The 19,984-nt window shown below is 38.7% G+C and overlaps 1 protein-coding gene across 3 annotated transcripts in view; it reads left to right on the forward strand.

The window, feature by feature from the left end:
- The first annotated feature begins 483 nt into the window (after positions 1–483).
- The window catches only part of tnrc6a (trinucleotide repeat containing adaptor 6A), a 53,592-nt gene continuing 34,091 nt past the window's right edge, over positions 484–19,984 (forward strand). For all 3 annotated transcript variants that reach the window (XM_088069492.1, XM_042504850.2, XM_088069493.1), the window contains exons 1-3: positions 484–694; positions 2,868–2,919; positions 13,137–13,235. The gene's annotated coding sequence lies outside the window, so the exon portion shown is untranslated. The remainder of the gene's footprint in view (positions 695–2,867; positions 2,920–13,136; positions 13,236–19,984) is intronic.

Below are 19,984 nucleotides of genomic sequence, written 5' to 3' on the forward strand. Positions count from 1 at the left end.
TATTTTTATCCTCTTTTATTGCATTTATTTTATATTTTCTAGAAACTTTTTAAACATCGCTTTATTCTTGTTGACTTTTTTATATGTATTTTGTTCTGGCCTTTTTGACTGTCCTACACTTTCCTCTGTTTGGCTTGATTGTTGATATCTATTTTTATTATTCCCTGAATTCCTGCTTTGTCTGTCAAAGCATTTTGCAAACAAGCGTTTTAAAAGGCGCTATATAAATAAAATTATAATTATTATTATGTTTGTGGTATTAGGTATAATGGCACCATGGTAACATTTCTCATAGGTTTACTTATTTGAAGGGAGTGAGCTGGTTATCATGAACACGGTTGACAATACTTTGGCCTCACTACTTTTAATCTACTTTCGATATTAAGCTACCTTTGGCTGTATTTGGTTGTCTCAGTCAGAGGAAGTGGTGAATGAGTTTCCTGCTCTGTCTCCCCCCTCCAGAAACACACACACTCACACACACACACAGTCAGAGCTGAAGTGAATGCAGAGAGAGAGAGGAGGGGAAAGCAGAGCTCAAGCGAAAGAAGGTTAGCAGCCAGCAGCGAGTTAAGAAAATGGCGATCATGCAGGACGAATGCCTCCCCTCGTAGATGCTGCAAAAGCGTTGAAATTCTTTTAGCCTTACAGCCGGCTTTCCTTTCCACTCTGTTGCACTTTATACTTCAATGAGGTGAGCTTGATTTTACGTTGTTTTCTTTATCGGAGCACCGTTTCTTTGTGGGGAGCTAATGTGCGCAGAGAGCCCCGAGCAGGGAGACCGGGGACTGGTGTCGATAAGTTGAGCTGCCGCTGTTGTTTAGTTAGCCGTGACTGAGCTAAGCTAGCTAGCTAGCCTCCTGTTAGGCTAGCTTTTTTTTGGCAAGGCGGCTTGGTTGCATTGCAGTTTGGAAACCGTATCGGCTGGTAAACAAGGGGATGGTGTTTGTCTGCAGATGTTGCTGTTTTTGTGTGACAGGTGAACCGTTGTTGCCAGGTTAGACATACAAGGCTAACTAGTACTAGCATTGGTTAACCTTAGCTAGCCGGCTGTGCGTACATAACTGTCAAAAGAGAAAATTACGCATTTCGTTCGATGTTATTATGTCTAGAGATTTGTTTATCAGTCAACTATTATTGTTTATGAGTTTAGTGTATCGCTTTGTTTAATAAATCCGCATAATCGCTACATTTTCAATAAGACCGGGTAACCAGCCGCTTCGTAACGTTAGCTTTCAGCTAGCATTAGCAGCGATGCTAATTTGACGACGCAGGTTATTCGGCGGAGACGCCGATTGATTGCCCGCCTGTTTGGTAACTTGCAACGGGGACGCTGTCCTAAAAATAGCTTAAAACATTAAGTAGTTGGTGCTGAAACGCAATATTAATGTAAATTTGGTGGCGAAATTATGAAGCTGCAGAGTTGTATTTCGCTCGGGGTGTTTAACACCCTCTATCGGCAGAAAGGTAGAGCAGCTGAGTAGCTTAACACCAGACCTCCGCTCTGCTGGTTTTGCAGGCGGATTCACCCTAACTTTTTTCACCAGCCAGACGACGCTGCAGACACGGCTAAGTCACGTAATAATTTAATTGCATTGACTAATTAGATGCTCCCTTTAGGACAATGTTAGTCTTGGCTGCGCTGGAAAAATACCAGGCTCAAGAGAAGCCATGTTGGTTAAGCTGTAAATCAGGCAACAGCTGAGATAATGGCCGATCAGGACCCGAGCTGTAACTCTGACCTACACACACTCTCACTGTGTGTCTTTATATGTCATTCACACACATACACACACACACACACACACACACGATTTCTATTCACCTTGTAGAGTCCGAGCTTTGGGGGACTCTGGTCTGGCATTGCCCTGTTATGCAGTTCAACCTGAATTTCCTCATGGACTAGTTTAGATACTTTTCATACCGCAATTACCGACAAGTCTCACTGTCAATGCATGCTTGTCCTTGCATAGATTGTGCGGGTGCGGTGCATGCCTTTTGACCTGTGCACCATCAATAATTAATTTGAGACATTTTAGTGGACTCCTGTTTACCATGTAGCATCTGTTTGCATAACCAGGGTTCCCACGAGTCCTTAAGAAGTCTTAAAAGACATTGGATTCATTAATTAAATTTAATTAAATCAATCTTTTAAAAAGTCTTAAAATGCTCAGACAAGGGAAGTCGGATTTTATTAATCGTTTTTCTGATGTTTTTAAAATTTCAAAATAATTTGCAACATCTTTATGTTGTTAAATAATTAAATACATTCCTTAAACTTGTCATGATGGGAATCCAAGCATTGGAATCTCATATGCTTTTTGAGAAACACAATCACCCAGAAAGCTTTCACTCCAAAAAGGTTTATTTTTCTTAGTATTTGACCCCCCCCCCCAATATTTGACATAGATAATGAAACTTTCATAGGAAAAAAAAATCATGTTTTATGTAACAATCAACTTATTGGTAAAATAAAATGGTCCTTTATTTTTGATTGTTAATAATTTGGTGTTAAACTTAAATCTGGTTGGCATTAAAACGTGTTAAATCTATTCTGCCTTAGGCTGCAGGAACCCTGATAACCCTCTCATGTGTTTCTTTTTTACAAGGTGCTGTTTAATCACAGTAAACCAATAAAACTGCAACACTCACATGCAGTGTTTCCTCTTTCTGTAATTGAGGTTTGTTTAAGTAAATGTAGACATAACCTTCCTGTCTCTTCTGAAAGGGTTGTTTCCGGGGAGTTTTTCTTCATCTGATACCAGGGTCTGAGGACATAGGATTTCCTCAGATTGTAAAGCCCTCTGAGGCAAATTGTGATATTTGGCTATATAAATAAAACCTGACTACTTTTTTTTCTCTTTCAGAGATTCGGAATTGAAAGCTGTTGCCACCAAAGAAGCTGAAGCATCGTAACAGGTGAGTGTGCCGCCTTAAATTTACAAATATTTTCCTTTCAAGTTTTAATTCTAGTGATAAAACATTATTCAACCAAAACTAACCCTTCTATTTTTATTCCTTTTAATGGTAATTCTGACTGATAATAATGATAATAAATCTGTAATACCGTGAAACCACAATATTTTTTAAAACGGTTCTTGCACCGTGACAATCTCATACTGTTGTAACCCTCGTGCACACTCATTCTAATAGCATCAGTTTATGGGGCGCCCAGTGGCTCAGCTGGTTGAACGGGCACCCCCTTTACAAAGGCTATGTCCTTGCCACAGTGTCCACAGGTTGGATTCCAACCTGTGTCCATTTACTTCATTTGCTTCAAACCCCCTCTCTCCCCCTTTCACGTTAAAAGTTTTCCTATCCAATAAAGGCAAAAAAGCCAAACTAATTTATATCACCTTTCCGGCTGCTTCTCTTTAGATGATGACCTGTTTGGTCATCTGTATGGTGGACTACTAAAGGGGTGTGTGTGTGTATGCATGTGTGTTGTGTGTGGGTCAGGGGGACAGGGGATGGGCAGCTGCTGCTTATGCAAGCACATGCAGTTCCGTTTGAATTGAATTGGAGGGTCTGGGTTGGTCTAGGCCGCATTGTGCTGAGTAAGCTTTGCTGTTTTAAAATCGCTAAATGAGAAGCCAGAGTCCTGATGTTTTGTGTGTGGAGAGGTGTTTGTGCAGCTCATTGTGTCCATATAGTTGCAGGCACACAATAGAGTCATGGACACAACTAGTCCACCAACCAAGGGCTGTGTTTAATCTGTTTTCTGTTTTTATACCCTAAATCTGTTAATAAGACTTGTTTTCATGCTTAATTTCTAGAATTCGATTTTTTTGGTTTTGTTTTGTTTTGATTGTGTGTACCAGTGGATAGTCTGTGCATCAACTCCCTTCCATCTCATCTCCAGAAGTGTCTGCTGTTGTCAGTGTTTGCAGATGTTGTTTAAATAAGAGATGTTAAAACGTGTGATTGGCCTGTTTGAAATGCTGGTTTAGTCCAGTATCTGTTATATATCTTCATTAATGTATTTCTTGTGTTCCATGGTTCGAAAATGTTAGATTGTGGTTTTGTGAGGTATTTTGTTGTGCTGGTTTGTTTGGAGTCGGTTACTAAAGCCAGTTGATGATGTTTCACATTTTCCAAGCATAATTTGAGACATATTTTCCAGCTGTGTGTATGCAGGGAGGAATACTGCTGAAGTTATGTAAGAGGGAAACTATATTAATACTCTTGGATGTATAGTAACATGTTTTTTTTCACATTACATGTTTCATTTGCAGTTTTATTTCTTTCCCACACTAACACTCAAACGAGTTGTCTCATGAAAGAAAAAGGGTACACATTCAACTTTAACAGAAGCCTTTTACATGACTCTGAATTATATTTCTCCCAATGTAAGGCTACTTAAGTGCTAGATGTGTGTATTTTCAAGTGGCAGCAATTTCTAATTACATAAATTCTAGATAGAAACTCTCTTGTTCCATAAATAACGTGCTGCCAACAGTACAGTGTTGCTTGAGGTTGTTTCAGTTTCAGTTCATGGCTTTTGGAAAGTGGTTTTGCTTTCATGTTTAGAAAAGTCATCCTGTCCTAAAGGTTACAAATAGCATTTGGTGAATGCTCCTATAAAAGGCAAACCACTGTATCATAAAATTGGTACATTTATAGCGTCTGTGGCACCAGTGGGGATTACATCCTTCAGGGCAAAAGCTGAATAAGAGTTTGGTGCTCCTACTCTGAAGCCCTTTAGTTATGCACAAGCAAAGCTCTATTGTGAGTCAGTTTCTAGACAGAGACTCACCATCCAGCTTGCTCACAGATACTCACAGATTCAGTTTATAGCGTGTGGGCTTGCATTTGTAATCATAACACAATGCAAAAATAATGCGTATTTAGTTGTGACTCGTGTTATTTCCTTATTTTGTGGATGAATGTGCCGTCTGGCTTTACTTGAACTCTTGGTTGCCTGACTCCACTCCCCAAATTACTGTTAGCTAAACATGTATTCCTTCTTGTCTAAAAATATCTCTACTGGTTTATTACGTGTTGAACTTGCATATAAAATGACTCCATGCAGCAAACGTCAACTTGAGATCGCTGTGTTTGGAATTTAATATGGCAGTGCTATAAATTCCTAAGGTGTTGCAACATTGCTACATTGGTTGGGGATCAGGTAGTTGACCATTGCTCCTCCAAGCAGTAAAGCCACACCTGCAGATGGTCATGAGACTGGAAAAAACAAGGATCAGAAATTGAGTATTTGATGCTGTTGACCTGTGCATGCACAGACAGGATACAATCCACATGAAGGCAATTTTAGTTTGAGGAAGGTGTTAAGCAGTGTGAATGTGCAAATAATGTCTTTGGGTTTGAGATTTGTATTAAATTAGTTTACCTGACATTATAAGCTGTGTAAAACAGATGAATGTTTTTTAAAAAACTTTGATCTCAGTTCAGTTTTTGGCTAGACAACAGCATGAGAGGCCAGCCCTATAAAAACGAAAGTCTGTTCTTAAGTCAGTGAGTGAATGACTGACTAAGCGATGAAGTTTTGCAGCAATGGTCTGTGTGTCTGATGGTGTGACGTTGCTGTTTTCCCATTGGTCATTGTTCTTTCAAATTGAATAGGCATAGACATGGTGGACAGGCTGACAGACGCTGACAGTCGGTGTTACTGTAACATTATTCCTCTGTAACCAGTGTAACATGGCAGCATGATGGAAATAGCAAGCAATACAGCTAACTAGCAATCTGCAGTCGTTATGTCAGTTTTGGACAAAGGACAGGGAGGATCACTTAATTAGTTTGAGGATCAGCCAGGTCTGTAAGACATTTAGTTAGATGTTGTTAACCAATTTGTGTTACAATGTCAGAGGGGGTGGCGCTGAAGTTATAAAGACAAAAAGAAAATCAGACCCCGATGGAAACTGAAGTGGATATTACACATCAGTGTCTGACTGGGTGCTGCAGCAATGACAGAATTCTCCGTTTGTTAATCAAGGGTGAAAGGACGATTCACAAAGTTTTTGTGTGAGCAGAGCTTGGCTCTGATAGTGGCTGAAGGCAGCACAGCCTCCCCCGGTCACATGGGGACGTTTATCCCTGGGACCGACCAGAGCTGCAAAGGGAGGATGTGTTAATGATCAGCGCTCAGCTCCAGAGAAGAAGAAACTCCCTTCTGCTGTGTGACTGTGTCTGCCGTTAAAATGAGGTGTTCTTCATTTAAATATGTATTTAGACTACATAAATTTCGAGCTGGGCCTCAACAACACGTTTCATACACCTATGGTTCCCAACCTGGGGGTCCTGACCCCACTATGAGTTGCCTTCTTGATTTTAAGTGGTGTTAGAAAACTTCAAGATATACCTTTTTCTTATAAATCTCACAGGCACTGTGAAGACCTGAGATGTATTCACAGAGAGTTCACTTTCTTCTAAACAGCTTTGTTTGCATTGCATTAGAAAAGGTGGCCAAACAAAGGGAATCTCAAAAAAGATGCTTTTATAGAAAGTATAATTTAGGAAATGTGCTGGATTATTACAACAACACTTTCATTGGCTGAACACAGTTGTTTTAAATAACAATTTTAATCAACTGGTGAACTTATTGTGTCCCGACATCCCGACCACCAACCGCAAATAATGGCAAGAAAATCAATTCAGATTTTATGGACTTAACCAAACATAGTTTGGCACAACACTTTATGACAGTCTTATTTACCTCTGTTGTATACTGCTCACTAACAGTTAGATGTCTTTAACTGTATGAAATTTACAAAAAGTAAACTAGACTTGCCAGTTTAAAAGAAGAAAAAAAAGTGTCCTTGAATCCAGAAACAAAATCCTCAGAAATCCTGCTACAGGAAATGCTTTGATCCCAACTTGTCTCACCCTCCCTCTGCCAGCAGGAATAATTTAATAGCATTTTTCAGCCAGAAATATAATATTGTCTGTCTCAGATTACCATGACCTGAAATGAACCCACATGATTTTGACTCACTGTTGCAACAACAGGTTTGGTGCAACTAGGCTGGAAATGCCACATCTTGCAATGTCAGCTCCACAAAGCCTTCGCTGTTGGGTTGTTTTTGATGAGGAGAAACTCTTTGTAATTCACTAATTGAGTGATGGCTTTCCCGAACGGAGCCTCTGTGAGAACATGCTAATGCAAATTGATGCAAATGATGTGGTGTTATACATGCAAATTAGCCACGCGACTACCCTTTGGCTTTTGTTCTGCATGGACAGGCAAGCTCTAAGTGTTTATGTGGATGCTCATGTCTATCAGTTTATGTTTGGGTGTATGTCTGGGGTGTTTGTGTGAAGACGGCTACTTCCACAAGGCTACAAATGCAATCAATACTCTGTTTCCTATAAATTTGAAAGTCCTCGCTGGCTTCTCTGCATGACTCACTACTTGGAGTGCAAAAACACTCCCACAGGGTCTTAGGATGCTTGAGTCTAAAGCCTCAGTTTTCTGATCTCTACCTCCTCAGGAACCCAAATATAGTTTGATTATTTTTAAAGTCTTTCAGCTTTATTTGACAGCTGGCAGAAAAGGGTTCACAGAAAAGGCAAGTGGGTGGCAGCGAAATATGTGCTGCACTGTGAATTTCACAAGGGTAGAGCAGGAGCTTTAAACTTAGCTGAATGCAGCAGACACCTTTTAAATTAATAAAGACAAAGGAAGACGGGTTCAGAGGAATTCGCTTTGTTCACCAGGAAATACAGGTGACCCAAAGCAGGTAACACTATTATTTTGCACACCTCTTTGTAGTTAAATTAAATCTGTATTTAATGTGCTAATTGTACTCTTATCTATTGTGCTACAAAGTTAAACATCACTTGTGACCTTTCACTCCTGTTTTTCTTATCTGTCATCTGTCTGCTGCTCTTTTTCACTGTCATCCCTCCCTCTGTTTCAAGATCGAAAAACCCAAAAAACGTATCTGGTTAACAGTGGAATCAGCTGTCCAGGTTGTTATTTTATCCACTTAAAACACAACAAAGACCTTATTTAGTGATTAGATATTTTTAGAAAGAAGTTCCTTTACGTCTGTCTGGTTATTTATATGTTACGTTGAAAAAAGCTGCCCTCTTTTTCAACTGAAAGGTGTTTTTAAAAGTTGTTTTTAAATTGTATTTTCTAGATAATATAGGATATTACTGGACTAAAACATTACAGAGGTTCAAGTGTGTGGAAATCTTTTCTATTAGTTTGGATGATATGAAATAATGTTTTGACTGTCCAATGTTATACTGCAGTTCGAGGCAGCAAATAACAGTTCTTTCAGTTATTGATTAGTTGTCTACAAAATGTTTTTATAGAAATATGACATTCAGACACTTTTTTTGCCCTCTCAATCATAAAGCTCCCCAAATAATAAATTATTATTAAACAGACAAAAGCAGAAATAATCCCAAATTTTAATAGGCTGGTGCCAGCAGGTGTTTTTTCTTGAAAAGAGAGTGTTTCACTGATGGTGAAAATAGCCAAGTGACTATCGCTTGTTGTTGGGTTTTGCTGCTTGCTGATGTTTCATATTTGCCTGGTGCTGATGCATTATTTCACATTGGATAAATTGACTGGTGTTAAGATTAATCGTTTTCGACAACTTGGACAAAAATCCACTGCAGTTTTGTACATGCTAAACTTACAGAAGACAATGGTTTTCAGAAGCACCTGTGGCCATTCAGGTTAGGTGCTGAGCTTTTAAGGGTAACAACAGAATTACGTCAGTAGCTCACCATCGACAGAGCGAGAGAGCGACAGTGACTATGCAAGTGACTAAGTGCCAACAGGTGTTTATGATTGAAGCAGAGTGAAAGGTTAGCAGTTGAGCTAGTTACTCTAGCAGCAGTAAATGTACAGTTAAGATTACAGTTTGCCCATGAATCAACACTGCAACTGCTCAATACTCAAGAAGTTTTCATGTCTTTATTCCTTGCTGCAGGGCAAAAGTACTGGGAGGCTTTGCTGCTCTCTGGCTCTGTCTTGAGACAGTGCTATGCTGTGCGGAGGTAGCAGAATGTAGATAAATATATTCAGTGCGTTTTTATTGGGTATGAAACTCATCTTGCGCATGTATTGTCAAAAGTTGATGGCTGAGACGTGAGCCTGCACTGAGATACAGCAGACCTCTGTGTAGATTAAATGAGAGCATATTGGGATGCCCCAATGTGATTCGGAAGGATCTGTATCTTATCAGTGCATTTTTGAATCCCGTCTTATGCTTTCTTACATGTTGTCACACAATGTTATAAACAAAAAGCATGATTTGTGGCAGATATTCGGGTTTTATTGTAATGCTGCTTTACCAGTACGTAGAAACTGTTTGTTTTTTTTTCATGTTTGGCTTAAGATGCTATACCACTTGAAGTGGAATTGGTGTTTTTGTTGTGTATTTTAGTAAACTAGTTCTATTGTTATGCTGTAATAGGTGGAATTGTTTGTTTTTGTAGAAATAAAATTTAAGAAAACCTGTTATGGAACTGTTTGGATTCAGACATTTGTTCTTAAATCACAGTGACGCTTATACACTGGGCTGATTTTAACAACTTTAAAGTACGTGAAGTTTACATTGTGCAGCTGTATTATCCAGGTAAAAACCGGTATTGGATCAGGACTCAGTATGAGCAGATGGTCAATAGCAGATGACTCAGATCAGGATCGGGATCAAGGTTGGGGTCTAAAAAACTTCATCGGGACATCCTTAAGAGTGAACCTTTTGTGTGAAACATGCAAGTAAAGAATGCTTGCAATCTAAAAATGGAGGGCAATGGTGAGACGAAAGCCATTGCAAATTTGGTAACACTTTTTTAAACTCCATTCAGACAACGTCTACCGCCGTATTTGTAATGCAAAATGCAAAGCCTGGCCAGGGCAGCATGTCTAACCTGAAGAAATTTAAAATCTTCTAAATAAATATATTGAAATTTAAAGGTTAGGACTAAATTATAGATCTGACATTACAATTTCCTCATCAAAGACATATTGAGTTACCTTTAGGTACTGCCTGTATTGGTTTCAAATGTGAGTGGTGCTGTACCCTAGTAGCAATTCAGGTAAACTGTGAAGGACAGTTATATTACAGGCCATGTTTACTGTGGTTGATCAAACTCGTCAAAGAACAACAACAGAAAGCACGTGGTTTGCACCTGTGCTCATCATCTCTCATGTGACCTATATTAGGGAAGACAGGTTTGGTATATTCATTACTGCATGTTGCTTGTTTTTAGACAATTAAGGAAAGTGCTTTAAGGAGAAAAAGTCATGTGGTTTAAGTTTAAGTTTTAAGTAAATTCTGCCTGTAATAGCTCTTATTTCATTTTTTGATTTGTTAAAATGCAGGCTAGGTGAGGACTGAGTTTGGTGTCGTTTCAGAACCACCTGTCACTTGAAAAGAAAAATAAAATAAACCATAAAATATGTAAGTGCAACTTTGCTATTATCTTCTCTGTTTCTTTCCTCCCCCTGTTTGGCCCGCCTTGTTCTTCTTTATCCCTTCTTTTGCTTTTGGTGACCCCCCCCCACCCCCCGTCAGCTGTAGCTGTCGGGGGATGGGCAATTGTTGGCCCATTCATAAACAGATGCTGTCCACGGTGTGTATGTGTGCACTCCAGGAGGGCCCCACCATGCTCTGCTGTTGTTGTTGTTGTTGAACCTAGAACCATCTGCTGAAGCACTTGATGGCTGGAGGAAGGGGAGAGGGGGAAGTGTGGGAACAGAGGCAGGAGGGTGGTGACTGGAGGTGGCGGAGGAAAAAGGATGCAACTGGGTGTGCTCTTACAGTTTCATTATTATAGACCACTTGACATTATGGCATATATTGGAATAGTTTAGGGAATTAAAAGCCCCTGTTTGTAGGAACTGGAAATTTCTGACCTTGGCGATTTAAGTCAGACTCCGGCTTCCTGCCGATACTTAAAAGGTCTTAAAAGGCATTGAATTCATTGACCTAAATATGAGGCCTTAATTGTCATTTGGTTTATTAAATCAATCTTTCGAAAGTTCAAAGATGCTCAGACATGTAAAGTAGGATTTCTATGAATCCTCTTTCTTTGTGACATTGCATTGTAAATCAAAAAATAATTTGTAACATCAATTTTTTTGTTAAATTTAATAAAGTCCCTCCTTAAACTCATCACAATGGGAATCCAATCTGGGGAAACTCACATGCTTTTTGATTAACACAAAATTATCCAGAAAACCATCCATACATGCCAGATATTTTCTGTGTCTCTTGTTAAATTAAATATATACTTAAATGATAATACATGTTCATTGCCTTCCATGTGGTCCACTCTATAAAGGGTTGCTTTTTTCAAAATTTGACGTAGATACTGAAACTTTCTCACAAAAAAGTTAGCTGTTTTATGTTACAGTCAACTTTCAGGCAAAATGCCCTTCAGTTTTGGTTATTAGTAAATTGGTCCTAAACTTAACCCCGAGGGGTATTAAAAATGTCTTAAAAAGTCTTAAATCTGCCAAGCCTTAAGCTGCAGGAACCCCGGTCAGACTGCTGTCACAGGCTTGCAGACTTCAGCTCATAACAGGCTCCGACTATAGTTCCACACATCCCACTAAAATTCAAACTTCATCATGTAAGAAAGATGTTCAAGGCCCTTTCCTCTGGTTAAGATGTCCTCTGAACAAACAGAAGGCTGTAGCATAAGCTTTGTTCACTGCTGCTCACACCAGCTCAGTGCTTTTTGAAAGATTTATAGATTGTTTTAGTGGGACATTGCATTTTGATCAACATTACTGTAAATGCTCCAGTGTTAAGTGATATTAACTCTTTTCTCATGGTGTGATGATATATTGGCCATTAGATATAACCACTGTTAATGTGCGTATGCATTTTAAAGGGGCTGCCTTTTTGACAATAATGAAGTACCATACATATTCACAATTTTTTGTTCAATTAAATTGAGGAAAAAAAACAAACCAACATTGCAGAATGTTATTTCTTATTTCAGCAGCACAGTTATGACAACTATTTCTTTGAGCCGCTGTGCAATAATCAAACTAAACTAAGTGATTACACGTTGAATGGTGCTGCCATAGTGTCTGTCCGAGTTGTTTCAGCATCTCCGCACGTCTGTCTGTTTATAGCTAAGGTAAGTGCTGTGCTGTAATCCCATTATCGGATTAGACTGCAGCCTGCAGCTTTCTCCTGCAAGTTAAACGGCACACCCACTGCGACCAGTGCAACTAAGCTTGACACTCAAACTGAGGGAGAAGCCACAATCTGATAACAAAATAATAGGAAGCAGAAGATTGTATTTTCATCTTGTTTTGTTGTCACCAGGAAATACACACTAGTGTGTAAAATCATGGCGTGACCAAAGCACAGTGCCATAGACCTAAGAAACAGATATACTTGTGATTGTTTTTATTTTAGATCAGTTTGTTGAATATTTTTTCAAATCAGGGCTCCGCGGCAAGTAAAATGCCATGTCTGGCTAGTAAAACTAGCAACTTACTTGTCTATCGGGTAAGTGGTTAAAACAAAATAAGCATTTTTTTTTTCTGGAGCAGATGATGGAAGAAGCTAAGGAGTGAGCCATCTCACTTCCTTGTCATATCTGTTGGGAGCTCATGCAGTAGGTTGTTTATGAGCTGACTTGCAAGCGAGCACATCAGTTACCCTGGAAACAGGCGTTCAGTTGAGTGGCATTAGAGGATGTGGACAAAACTCCTTTTAATTGTGTAGTTTGATGCAAGTTTTAGAGCCAGGTGGATTAAAATGGGTCATTTTTCTTGATATTGACGTTCTTATTTGCTAACTGCTGATTGCTACATTTCTTTAATAGGAGCAGGTAAAAATGGACTTCGGGCACTAGATTTCTGACTAAAAGAGAAACTTTTCTGATTATCAACCAGCTCTGTGTCATCACAGGGTGGACAGTGTATGCATATGAACAGTGTTTAGCTTCCCCCTGTGCTGTGACCCCCTGAAGCTCCCTGCACATTTGCCGACACAGAGCTGGTTGAAAATCTGCAAAGTTTCCCGTAAAGGGTTTGATGTATATTCAAATAATCATGGGAAATTCCCAGAGCCCAAGCTGACATCTTCAAGTTATTCCAGCATATTATTTATTGTCAATGTGCCACATAAAGCACAAAATGCAGTAGCGATGACAGTGACAGTAATGATGATTCCTCCTGTTGTTCACAGGGAACATACCCATAGAGGGAAGAACAGTGGATGGAAGAGAGAGAGAGACGGAGAGTGTGACGAGGACGGAGGATAAGAAGATACAGGACTGGTCAAAAGGTGAGAGAAGTAGTCTTGGCTTTTGTCTAGTGAGGTTCTGTGGGATAGTTGTTGTGTAAAAGTTGATAAAGGATAATAACGTCGCTCAGTGCTCTAGGTCTGCCATTGCAAATGTTGTTGCTGTTGTCTTCTGAACAGTCTGCTTCTGCTTCTAGAACACCAATTTCTGTTAACCTTACACAGAAATATTTATCTACAATGAGCAATGTCGCACTAAAACTGTAAGCTCCAGTTCTCATAGGAGGTCAGTAGGTCCCTTTTTCCAAACATCAAATACAAGTGCACAGTAAGCAAGGATGGGATTAATATTGCATATCTACAAAATTGTACTCTAGCTAGTAAAAAGAGTTTCACAACCATCAGTTGTGCAGTTTTGTGTAGAGACATAATTCTGGCAATTCATAACAGAGTTTGGCTCAGTATAAAACAGCAAAACATGCTCAACTCCCAGAAGACTAAAGAAAATCCACAAACTGCTTGGCTCAAGACTTGAAGTCCAATTTTTTTAAACTGCTTGTCCATTTCAGCATATGAAGCTTTCATGAGTTTCAAAATATTAAAATGTTTATTTTTCCAACATTTTATCTTCCTCGCACGGTCTGGGTTCTGTCTCAGTTTGTCTGTCCCAGTAGCGCAGTGTGCTTTGCTCTTATGACAGCGCTGGTGTACTTTGCCATGTGACGTAGGAGTGTTTTCCATTTGAATTGCCGTTACAGTTTCCACTGAGTCCTGTTTGTGCGAGCCTACTTCGGTTACAGCTGAAACTACTGTCATGGCGAGCATAGGCAGGAAGTCTGATAGCGTCTATCTGCGACCTTGAGTGTGTCTTTGTGTTTTCACTTGCGCTCTCTGTGTCTTGCTTTTGTTTTCACTCCTCCACCATCGTACTGCTATGTCTATAGTCTCATCCTCTGACTGCATTGTTAGATATTTGTGTCTCAGTACAAACAGAGAAGTAGTTCACAATTAATGTCTCCGTAGCACCAAACTGAACTGGCACAGACGTTTATCGGCATGGAGGCTCCTCCCCTCAGATACTGGTTATACAATAACAAGAGTGTAATCATTGTACCTCTGAGAGACTCAGTGTCTGAATGTACTTACACTGTTATGAATCGCTGGAGTCTATAGGCTGATTTGCCCCCAGTTGTGAGCAGCTTTTTGCACCAGCTTGATTATCTTTGGTCCTTAATCCAGTAAGAACATGACATTTATCTAAATTTCATCAAACACACGAGGACAGCTGCACAGGTTAGGTGAATTGACAAAAAACTGTTTTGCACCAATTGTGATAATTGTTTACAGTGAAACTTGGGCTCCAGTTAAGCATGAAGAGCCTTTTATTAGGTGGGTGTGGCTACAATTTTTTACAAATAAATGCAGTTTTCTATTAATTGGCATTGGCACTGTAAAGCAATTCGTTTTTGTTGAAGGTCTTTGGATATAATAGCTCGTTAGGACCATTTGGTCGTTGGCTACCCACTTGAGCTAATTCTTAGCTGGTTAATTCGCCCATACAAATATAAATGTTCAAACACCCAATGTGGGCATACTACACAGCTTGGTTAGATTTTCCACAATTCTGTTCTGTTCATTTTAGTGAAGTCATAAGCACCAAATTATAATTCATACAGATTTACTAGCATGCTAAACGAAAAATATTTAATAAGAAAAAAAAATGAAAGTAATTTTCTCAAATATACACAGAATTGATGCAGATGTTAAAGCAACAAAAGATTTAAAAAATCTCAGATCATATTTTTTTTTATAATTTTGAATAATTTTATACAAGCAAAAATGTCAAAACTTATCTTGTTCCAGCTTCTGATTTGTGATATTAACCATCTTAAATCATAGTAAACATTAGTGTGTTTGGACTGTTTATGTGATATGAAACATTTTTGAAGATTTCCCCTTGTGATGAACATTTTCCCCAATAAGATAATTGATGCAGTATAAAACCAGTACAAACCAGCAACTAGAAAGGGACCGGCCAATGCTCATTTGACTATTTTAAACTATTTATAGAGCGGACTACCAACTTGGGTGTGGTTGGACAGGAGGTTGAAAAGTCAAATGGATGACTGAATAGTATACAAACCAGCTAATGAGTCATACACAACACCTAAAGCTCTGCGTAACTTTCCCTTGGTTTGAGTTTGAAGTGTGTTGTGGGTGCCCCTCCAAACCCCTCCCAAAGAGGCTGTGATGCCAGCGGACCATGTGACAAGTGGGCTTATCTGTTCCTGCACACACTCACTGTACATGCAATCTTGTGTACTGCATGTAGTTATTAAAGGGATGCAGTTACGTACAGCACAGTAACACCTGCACTCCAGTAAATTACACCTCTTCTAAATAGCACTTCCTCGTGTTTTTTCAGTCATTCACGTTGATTGAAGCTGAAGCAGAAAAGAGACACACTTTTCTTTCACTCCTCAGTTTCCCCTCAGCTTAGCTATTGATTAATGAAGGGGTTTTTGCATATATGAGAGAGAGACACTGGCATGTGCTTCTTGTACTGATGTCATCTTGCTCGGACAAGCCCAGAGAAACTGGGAGTGTTTAGGAATGTTGCCATAACAACAAGGTCTTCCCTAACAAGGGCCCATGTACTGTTTAGTTCAGCCCAGAGAATACATTTGGGATAGGTTTCCCCAGCAAAGATTAATTGAATTTAAACATAATCTATAATAATGCACTGTATATGAAGTAGTGTATACAGCACAAAGAGGCAATGCAAGTCCTCCAAATTAAACACATCCGTGAGAATGAGGATTGTTTGACAGCGTGCTTGTGTTGGAGCTGGAACAAATTTTCAAACAGAGCAGGATGAGGAAACATGTCCATGTATGCTCCAACAGATTTTTTTTTTATCAGTGTGCATTTGTTCACCATAAAATACAAGTGAGTGCATTAGTGCCTTTGCTACACTTGAAGTGATATGACGAGGGAAATCAATTTTATACCAGTGCTAACTGTATAGCCAATCCATATCATGACCTTTTTACCTGTGTGCTTTTTAACCTCACACACCGCCTACTCTTTGTGTAACCATTTCTCTCATTTCCAATGTTATGGTTTGTTGCTGAGGGCCTGAAGTGTTTTACTGGCATGCAAATGATGTTAAAGGATATGTCAGCTTTTGGCAACAAAGCCCCACACTTCAAATAGATTTTGTAGTTGCATAGCAACAGCAGGACACGTGAAAAGCGCCTTAAGCTAAAAACTGTTCACCACTGCATTTAGAGTTTTTTAGATGGTCAAGTCAAACAGCTCAGAGCAATGCAAAAAGCACTGTTTGTCCGTTCTTAACTTTTAAGTCAATGTTTGATGTCTTCTGTAAACATTTTTAATTTTTTAAACATTCAACAAATCAATAAAGATACATATTAGGCAAATCAAGCTGCCCCTGAACCGAACACATTCAGTGTCCGATAATTGTAAATAATTGTAACCGTTTAAGTGCATTAAAATTTACTTTAAAATGACTCAACTAATGAACATAAAACATGGCTAAAAAACAAAAACATTTAACAAAAGTACAACATTTTGCTGAACAACTGTCAAGATTCAAGATTCATTCTCATTACCATTATTAGCTAAAGCACTTTAAAATTGCATTAATTACGTAGCCCCGAAGGCATTTTTCTCTGCCTCTGTGCTTTTTTTTACTCACCGTTTGTTAAAGTCACTATCTGCTGGTGGAACAGCACGGTTGTATTTCAGCCTGTGTGCATGTTCTTTTGAGACTAATATTGCTGAAACAGAGCAGCTGATATTGCAGGAATGAAATAACTTCTTCGTTAATTTCTTGGCTGCTTGAAATTGTCTGCCTGGTGCCATTTGACGGTGACACAGATGTGCCATGGGAGTTTTAAAATAAAGACCCATCTTAAAGATGACAATATGGATCGATGTTTTCACTTTCCTCTCATTTTTTCCCCACAATCTGTTGGTTGATTTTTTTTCACATAGATCAGTCAAACAGTAATATTTGGTTAATCCAATAGAGATAAACAAAAAGGGTAATGCCTAAGCAACATAGGAACAATACAAAACTAAGACAAGATTCAGATAAGACAAATACTAGAAATCAAATCAGTACCCAGACAAAGAACAAAGAAATAATATAACAAAAATATGTAAATATGTGTTTAATGATAAGTAACATAACATTTTAAATCATAATATAATGGTTTTCGGTTGGACAACCACCTGTCACATCACAATTTAATGTTCCTAAAATTCACAATCATTCAGGAATATCATGAAAGTCCAGCTCTCGTAAATACTTGAAAAAAGGGCTCCATATTGTGCAAAATTTCCCTTTTCACCAGTTGTATTCGATCGTTGGTCATTTATACATCAGTTAATATCGATGGATCTTTACATCTCTGATCCGGACTTCCTTTTGAATTTATATCAGCCCACCTGCTTTTTAGCAATATAGAAAGTTCCTTAAATACTCAGTACTCTCAAATAGCTTCAAATGTTCCCAAAAGTATGCCTTTACTTTTCTGTTTTGGTGAATGTGCAACTGGCCATCAGCCTTTCATGTCTATTCAGATGTACCTTGGTTTAGATCCACCTCTGTTCCTCCTACACTCCAGGTTAGTTTATGTAACATGTAAGGTAGAAAACAAGGTCAAAACACTTTCTTGGTTAATTCTATTGATCCTTCCCTCCACTGTTGTAGGTTACAGCATTTTGGCCACTCTGCCTCCTTCATTTCTTTGCTTCTTGCTCTGTCTTTTTAAGGGAGTACACATTGTACTGGGTTCATGTGCTGCTGACTTCAGGAAGTTGACCTCTCTGCTTTTTATACATGTTCGAAGCTGCAGCTGCATTCCTCTCACATCAACCTCAGTGACAGGCTCTTTGGCTCTTTTACTACGTTGTCCCTCCTTTTTTCACATTCCACTTCTCTCTCTGTCTTCTGTCTCCCCTCCTTACCTTGACATCTTGGGTTTTTTCCTATTCTGTTCACATTTCTCTTTCTCCCTCGGCGGCACTGTCTGTGTTTGTGTCTTGTCCCTGTATTCCCCCTTGCCCCCCCCCAAACCCTCTCTGTCTGTAAGATGATAGCAGCAGTGGAGCTGCTGCCAACTCCAGGGGCCCTCATGAAAGCTGTTCTCAGATGGGAGCACAGGGAAAGAGGAACAAACTGTACTCTATGTACCGAGCAGAGGCAAAGAACATGCCTATACTTACTAGGTGTTAACGTTTTCACATTCATGAAAGATGGCTTTGTAGTTTTGTAATTGCTAGCAAAACAAATAAATGGCCCTCTAATTAAAAACCCAGATAGTCTGGGGAAAAAAGTGGGTAAAAAGCCTGTTGCATAATCATAAACCCTATGGTGAGTTAATCAACTTACTTGTTTTGCACTAAAATTAATATAAAAGTTATGGTATTGAGTTAATATAGCAAAATATAAAGAAAAGACCCAAATTCTCACTTTAAAAAGCCAGAACTAGCAAATGGAAGGTATTTTTTGCTTGAAACCCGACTGAAACAACTGGTTGATTATTAAAATAGTTGATCATTTTTCTGTTAAAATAATTGTTTCAGCTCTTGTGAATACATACAGAATATTATGTAGACAACAAATATAAAAACTTTTTTTTTCCATCTGCAGCTGGCCTCATCAACAAGGCCCGGATCTCTCACTGACACGGACTCAAAGCTTTGATTACTAATGCAAGACACCACGGCGTGAGCCTCTGTAGATGGCATGCAAGCTACGAGTAATCACAGAGGCATTTATGCTCATTGCATTGTTTGTTGCAATATGCTCTGAAACGCCAGGCAGTGAACAAACAAAATAATTTAGTGGATAAGCAAGAAGTCAACAAGTGTTAGTGGAAGAATGTTCCCAGAAAAAAAGCTAGTAAACACAGGGGTGACGTCAAACATTTCATTTGTGTTCTATTTTTATAACTGTTACCCACCTCAAAGGCAAAAATCTTTATAACGCGGCTACGGCAAGCAGTACCCAAACATTACAATTGTTTAAAATTTTACAACATTTTTTATAATAATAATAATCATAATCTTTATTGTATTCTTTATTCTTTAATTTTCAAACATAAACACAAATTGCTTCCCAGATAAAAAAAAAGGTTTACCGAATAAAATAAGATGTCAGAAACCTGTGTAGCCCCTCCCCTGCCCCCTTATGACAGAACTAAAATTAACAACATGAGGAATGTTTAAGCACAAATAATAAAATAGCACTATGTACAAGGACATGTGAGTGTGCAACTTCAAAAATCCAATTTCACAAAAAAGTAAGTAAAATGTGGATAAGAGGATTAAGGTCATAAAGTAAAAAAATTACCATATGTATAAGTAGATAAGACGCTAACAAAGGAGATGATCTCATAAAGTGGGTTGAATACCAATTAAAGAACTTTTGAAATTAAAACAGGTAAAAGAACAAAGTATATGGAAGTGCATACAATTTTTGTGTAATTTGTACTATTCTATACTGTATTTATGTGTCTTGTCTATGCATCAACACACCACAGCAAATTTCTTTTGCTCTAAATTTTCATATTAGATTGCAATACTGGTTTGAAAAAAAAATCATTATTTTGGCTAAGTGCATGATGAGCACTGCTTCATTTGATTTGTTAAACATCTTTCTACATTATTTTGATTTGCACCCCCTTATAAGGACCGGCGTTTTTATCCCTGCATAGCTTCTTTGAAATGGATGCTTTGGGGTTGACAGAGGTCTTTCC

This window comes from Plectropomus leopardus, chromosome 18 (assembly GCF_026936395.1).
Source record: "Plectropomus leopardus strain MGB_pleo_1.0 chromosome 18, ASM2693639v1, whole genome shotgun sequence".
Taxonomy (NCBI): Eukaryota; Metazoa; Chordata; class Actinopteri; order Perciformes; family Serranidae; genus Plectropomus; species Plectropomus leopardus.